The sequence below is a fragment of the Micromys minutus genome (assembly GCF_963924665.1).
Source record: "Micromys minutus genome assembly, chromosome: 8".
Lineage (NCBI taxonomy): Eukaryota > Metazoa > Chordata > Mammalia > Rodentia > Muridae > Micromys > Micromys minutus.
Window position 1 is genome coordinate 58,257,778 of NC_137977.1, and position 7,427 is coordinate 58,265,204.

The following is a 7,427-nucleotide window of genomic DNA, read 5'->3' on the forward strand; positions in this document are numbered from 1 at the left end:
AAACGTAAGCAAATGGAGATCAGTTAAGGTTATTAATAAGTGGAGTCTGAATTCTGAGGCTCTTGGCTTGTATAGAAACCCACTGGGTTGAGACTAGGGAAGTAGCTCAGTCAGGGAACAAGCATGAGATCTGAGTTTGAGTCCCTAAATCTACTCCAGAAAAAGAAAAAGAAAAAGCAGAGCATGGGGGCCATGCTTTTAATCCCAGTGCTGGGAAGTAAAAACAGACAGATCTCTGGAGCTGAGAACTAAAACAAAACAAAGTCAAGAAAACAAAAGCAAAGTAGACACTCCCAACAGCACCCAGGATAGCCCTCTGGTTCCAAATGAGGCTGCAAGCAGTATACAAAGCACTTCCCATACAAAAATGAATCTCTCCACATCTTACTCTGGACATTTTTATAACTTTAGGAACTGGTAGCCCAGAAAAACACTGGTTCACTGAGTTACTCAGATTCCCAAGTGCTGAACCTTTTCCTTACAGAATACTTTGCTTGTTCATTTGTTGTTGCTTTGACACTGTAGCCCGGGCTGTCTCAGAAGTCACTATGTAGTCAGGTGAACAACTCCTGGCTTCAGCTGGCTAATTAAGCACTAGTTCTGTCATCCTTCCATCAAATGATTCAACCGACACAAAGACTGTCCAACTATTAACTAACTTCTCTGCGATTAGTCAGTAGTTGCCACTAATAAATACCCTCAGCTCAGCTCTGCACTTACGAATATATTTTGAAGGCAGGTGTGGGCACAAATGTGCAATCCATTACTCAAGAGGCTGAGGGAATATGATCTGAAATTCAAGGCTTTGTGGCAAAACATACATGCACCCACATAAACACACACAGGCAAAGCACACATATATACAAAGCTCAAGCTGTATACACATATCCCATATTTACAAAAATCATACCTTACTAGGAGAGCAATTATTTACCAGAAGTCCTTTCTGTTTAATAAAAGATGCATTCAAAACATGTAAATTAGAAATTGGTAAGTTCTGAACAAAACACTCAAAGTATTGATTATCAAAAGGTATAAACAAATAACAGAAAGAAGAATAAGTAGTATAAATAACTAAATCCTTCACAATCAAGGGGCTTTGTTTCCTAATGTGATAGCCATGCTTCTTCCGTTCCACTCCCATTCTGAAGTGTGTGTGTGTGTGTGTGTGTGTGTGTGTGTGTGTGTATGTGTGTGATGAAGTTAAGGACAAAACAGTTACATTTTTATAAATAGTTCTCCCAAAGCCAAGATATGCAGATAACTTACAGATGAGCACCCTGCCACAACTTCAGGTTGAGCAACTAGGAGAGGGGTGAGGAGTAGCTCAGTGGCATAACACTAGTCTAACCACGTGTAAGGCCCTACCTTTAATCACTTCCAAAACTTTAAAAAAAAGAACATACACCCAGAGGATCTCCCTACAGAACTGCCAACTAGTTGGGCTAGTTGAGCAAGTTTCTCAATGCATAAATTAAACCCCCAACTGTACAGGTTTAACCAATACAACTTTCTTCTAAAGGGCCAGGGAAGTCATGGTTAGAAAACTTTATCACTTCCAAGCAGACTAATCCCTTAACACAACCAAATTCCAGAATTGAAGAACTGACTAAACAGTTAAGAGCTCACATTGTTTCTTCTATAGAGACTGGAGTTTGGTTTCCAGAACCCACCTTGGGCATGTAACCTCCTTAGTCACCTACAAAGACACACACATACATACACACACACACATAACACATACACACACACATACACACATACACACACATACACACACACACACACACACACACACGTAGCTAAAAATTAATAAGGGGCTGGAGATATGGCTGGCTCACCACCATCTGTAACTCCATCACTCTCCTTGGCCCTCCAAACACCAGGTACACAAGTGATGGAGTCATACAAGCAGCCAAAACACCCATATACACTGGATTTTTTTAATGAATAGAAATAAATCTTTAAAAATAAAGAAACCAAATTCCATTGGGAGTTTAGATGTTAATTTAGAGGCCAATTTGATGATCATAAGAAATGGAGCTTCCAAAAAAATTGTTACTAAACAATACAAATGATTTAAAAATAAATGAGTGGGCCAGGAAGAGGAGGATGGGAAGAGAGGAAGAAGAACCCACTAAATCAGAGTTGCAATGGTTACCTTCTGCATTTATTTATCACTGCTTTAACAAGGATGTAAGACTGAACTGAGCAAGGTTTCACAGGCCTGTAATCACATTTTTCAGAAGGCAGAGACAGAAGGATGGTCCAAAGTTCAAGGCCAGCCAAATCCACATCCTAAGACTCTGTCTCCCAAACAAATAAAAAAGAGAGAGAGAGAGAGAATGTAAAACAACCATCTTGAAAGACGAGGATGCTAAAGCTCGACCACTGTGGTTTCTAAGCTGGCTGCCCGGTCCAACAAAGTCACAATTTCTGTGGGAAGGAGTCTGGCATCAGTGTTTTGTAAACCTTTCCAACAAACCTCAATGTTAAACAAGATTGAAATCATTGCCCTTAAACCCTGGGATTGAAAAAGCAGCAGAAAGAGCTGGGAGGGCACAGCTCTGTGGCAAAACTTGCCTAGCATACATGAGGACCTCAATTCTAGCCCTAGTAACAGTGGGGAGCTAGCACCAGTAAAAATAAATACACAAATCCCATATGGTAACAAGTTTTCTAAACTGGGAATACAAATCTTATTTAAGATATAAATAATAAAATGCAGTTGTGTTGAAAAAGACAATCAACATCTAACTGATTAATAAAAGTAAATACAGTTGTCTCTAGTTAAGTGTCTGACCTATGAACTTTAGCAATCTATGAACCTGAGCACCTACCAGTCTAGTTTTATGTAAGTACCATCCTGCCCTTAGCTATCCTAGTCCTCATTCACTCTCATATTCAAAATAAATGTTCCTGGATGCCAACTACATCATGTAGTAGTGTCAAGGTGACACAATCTAAAATATCTTGTTTCTGAGAAGCTGGTATTCAGCCAAATTTTCCATTACCAAAATTACAATTTTAAAATAAAGGGGGGAAAAATCCAACAACTGTAAATATGACTCATTTGCCTGAGCTATGGACTTGATGATGCTTACAGGACCATAACAAAGTTGCTCACATACACACTGCGTATGCATATTCAATATGAATGTCTACCCTAAGTGAATCTTAATCAACAGATGGGGGGAAAGAACTAAATAATTTGAGAAACTGTACTAAATGTGACATTCTGCTCTAACTTTAGCTTTTACTTAGCACAGAAAACAATGAAAGCATTCAGTCAGGTTAGTTTTATACATAATTAAGGATCACCTGCGTCAGTCTTCCTCATGACTTTAGCAAAACACAGTGGAGGGTGGGGGTATCCAGCCATACAAGGAAGCACTGAAAAAGCTATTACAGGATGTTTATAAAGACATTCATTCTGGGTGAATGAAAAGTGAAAAAAAAACAAAAGCTAGGCATCAACTAGATGGGGGACAAAATAGAACTGAAATAGGTAATAAATACTTCATCAAAAAAAAAAAAAAAAGATGTTCTTATCAAAGGATCAAATTTTAAAGAAGCCCAAATATGCATGCACTATAGATTTAACCGACTCTTGCAGACTCTGCAGTTAACTGCCCTGGTAGAGGCCTCAGTCCTGCATAGCTCAATTAGAATAGTGTATGCCAATGTTACTTAACTCTGGCTCAGTCAGAAAAAAAAACAGGCTCTAATTGAGAGTGGTGTGTGTGTGTGTGTAAGAGAGAGAAAGAGAGAGAGACAGAGAGAGAGACAGAAAGAGAGACTGGTCTGAATAAATTAGTTTAATGCTCCACTACTACTACCTCCCCCCTACCCCCCCCCCCCCCCCGTTTGTGTGAAGCAGAGAATCCAGAGACAAACTCACAAACGGAAATACTTCAATTAACATGTAGCCTAAATGAAAAGTGACCTTAAAGAAAGCCAGATCTGTACACCTCATATAAGCAAAACTACTTCAGGAGAAAGGTCACCAGGAAAGTTCAGGTCCATATAAAACATTCCAAATTACTTCACTGACTTACTTAGCACAAACTTTCCTTAATTCTGTAAACACAATTTTTATTCTTCCCAATTTAAGATTTACAGCGGAAGCATTTAAAACAAAGAATCAACTACTTTTTTAAAAACAAAAATATGTAATACCTCTTTAATGCACACTCATTCAAAAGCCTAGAAAGAAAAGAAAAAAGCCACCTGTCTTATGATACTCAAATTAAAAAAAAAGTGATGTCAATTCTCTTTAGAAAATACTTGTTTTAATCCCAGCAATTTAAGCCCACATAATTCATCACATCGAGTTCTGAAGCTGCTTCAGGTTATGAGTATTAATGTGCCTCTGTGCATGTTTGTAACATGCTCATTTGAAGAAAACAAAATCCTGAGTATATGAGCATCATGTCCAATTTTGTATTCTAGTACCTGAAGAGCTGGGTAGGATGTTCAGGATGGTCAGGAGTTCAAAAGAGAGGCCCAGGAAGCCCTGCACACTCCTGACAGTATACTGAATGAAGCACTGGGGAGAAACTGTGTTTTTAAGATTACAGCAATCATTTACACTTTAAAATAACACACACGATTCCTATCAGATAGATCCAAGAGACAGAGTCTATAGAAAGGAAAAGTTACTTCTGAACATCCTATGCTGCATTTCAATGTTTAGTGCTTCATGTTCTAAAAGTAAGGTAAATTTGTGAAATCTATAATAAAAACTACTCAAATGCAAAGCTTGAAATCTAACTGCTTTGTGGAATATAAATGTATGTACTTACAGTTAAGATTCTACGTGGTTTTTGTCAGCAGAAAGTCCTGAACCTGATTCTTGAAACGTTCAAAGAATCAAGCTGCTACTGAGAGGAAAAGGATGCTAAATCTGGGGAAATTCAACGAATGCTAAAAAAAATTAGGCGAGATTACAAGCCTGCAGAACATACTTAAAATAACTCCCTCTTTTTCTTGTTATTTTATTTCTAAGTAAGTGACAATCCCACCTTAAGTTATCAAAAACTGAAGGAACTAATAATTTTAACATGAATTACCTGAAAACCAACTTTAAAAATTAAGTTTACTCCAGGTTTTGTGGGGTGGTGGTAGGGCAGTGGGGAGGAGCTACCAATAAACAGGGCTTTTTTGAAACCTCTGGCAAAGGAACCTTTCAAGTTAACTAAACACGCCCTTGTCTTTGAAAATCTGGCTAGAGAAATCATAACAGCAGTTTGGGGTGCTGAAGCCAACGCCCTCCACCCTCCACCAATTTCACGCTCCGTGCATGTAGCCCTAACAATAAAATAAACTACGCCTTTTATTAGGAGACACGTTTTAATAGGGGAGGGAGGTGGTTCAGTTAGGCGCTAAGAATGTTTCCCGCATGCCGCCATCACCCACAATACCCAAAAAAGTAAACAAATCAAAGCTGCAAACGTAAACTCTGAGCACACAACCAGGAAGAGAAAGTGGGGACAAAGAGAAAACAAACACTTGCTGGGGGGTGGGGGGTGGCACGAGAACCGACCCGGGGCACACCGGTCACAACGCACTCGGACGGCCCGACGCGACGGCCCGGGCCGCGGCCAAACTCCTCCCGAACAACAAAGAGCGGCGGCGCGGACGGGACTGGCGCCCGAGTTCCCGGGACGGCGGGCGCGCCTAAGTGCGAGCGGAGTTGGAGCCCGGGACCCACGCGCGGGCACGCGGAACCGGGGCGCGCGGGGGCGACCCACCCGAGCCCCGCCGGGCCCGCGCTCGCGCCGGCCGCCGCGGGAGCCCGCCGCGGGGCGGGGAAGCGCGGGCGCCTAGGCCCGGGGAGGGGAGGACCGCGCGTTACCTGGGGCTCCGCGCCGCGCCTCGCCGTCGCTTCCCGGGCCCCGCCCGCGGCGTCCGGCCCAGGCGGCCCCTCTCTCTCCGCGCCGGGCCGCGGATCGCGCCGGCCGGGCCGCTAGAGCTCCGGAGCCGCCCGGCCGCGGGGGGCCTCGCTCGCGGGCGCCGGCTCTGGTCTCGCGCTCCGGCCCCGGGGACGGCCGCGGAGTGCAGTGCGGGAAGGGCCTCGGGAGGACGGCGGGCGGGCGGGCGCGAACACGGGCTCCGCCACCCGAGCCGCTCCGTTACCGCAGCGGCGACGACGACCAGGGCCGTGTTGTTGCTGCCAACTTGTCGGAAGGACACTGAGCATGCGCGCGCGGAGACCACATCCGGGTAATTTCAGGGTTTGGCCCTGTCCCCCCCCACCCCCCCGCGGCGCTCCTTTCTCCCTGCTGCCCCCGCCTCCCGCCCAGAGCAGGGAGGATCCCAGTGCGCAGGCGCCCGCGGGCAGCAGCGCCGGCCCAGAGTGCGAACCGCGGCGAGTCGCCTTTTCGCTAGGACCGTTTTCAGAAACAGAGTGCAGTTCAAAGAATACCCAAGCAGCGAGGGACAGCGAGGGATGAGCAATGGGCAGGCTTGCCGGGTTGGATTGGGTTGGGTTTTGAAGACCTTGATGGACACAGACGCACCGAGTGCGGGTGTTTGTAGCAGTTTACTTTGGAGCGAGGTTGGGGTAAGGAGGAAGCCTCTGTCCCTTTCATCACCCCGGCCTGGAAACCAGCTCCAAAGGTTAAGCTCGAGGCGCAGGCGACAGTCAAGGAGTCACACATTCCAGAGCCTTGCCCTGTTGTGACCAAAGAGAGCTGTTGGAAAAGAGGCGGGAATTTCAAGTTGGAGGCGACTTTCAAGACTTGCTTACTGTACACCTGCTAAATAGCTTTGTGCAGGCTAGGATGTAAAGCTCAGTTTAAGAACTTCACACCTTACAAAACAAATCAAAACTATCTCCCATCACTTAGGTGACCTGATATCTAAGACTTTCAGGGCAACCTAAAGGGACAATTCAAAATTTGTTGTTCATATACAAAGCCTTGGATCCATCCCAGTACCACAAAAGTCAAAGCGTGGTGCATTTGGTGGCAAAAGGCTCGTCTCTGATTTTTGACTTGGTACTTAACTTTCTTTTATAAATTTATGAAGTTTGTACGTAGTAACTAGAACACAAGCCTACTGTCTGGTCCCTGGCTTTGAATCACAGCCGGCACATGTAATCTCAGCCCTTGGGAAGCAGAGGCAGAAGGACCTCCAACCTGGTGGATTTACATGGCAAATTTCAGAACAGGACTAAATAGTAAGACCCTAGCTTTAGAATTATCTATACATCTAGAAAACTTAAATTATATGGTGTCTTTTTCACCTTTCGTCAGGATTCCTTCAAGTCCAGCTATTAGACTAAGTCATTTCTTAAGTGTGTTGGAGAAACTTGTACACACACAAATGTGTAAAACCCCCAGGGTAAGCCAAAGGGACAATTCAAAAGTTGATGTCAGTGTTGAGAAAATTAATTACTTAAATGAATTAATACTAAATTCCTT

General features: G+C 44.0%; 1 protein-coding gene across 1 annotated transcript in view; it reads right to left on the reverse strand.

Annotated features, from left to right (window-relative positions):
- SMAD4 (SMAD family member 4) overlaps positions 1-6,168 on the reverse strand; it is a 51,759-nt gene extending 45,591 nt beyond the window's left edge. Inside the window, exon 1 of the mRNA XM_080920162.1 lies at positions 5,858-6,168. The gene's annotated coding sequence lies outside the window, so the exon portion shown is untranslated. The remainder of the gene's footprint in view (positions 1-5,857) is intronic.
- Between the last annotated feature and the right edge of the window lie 1,259 nt (positions 6,169-7,427).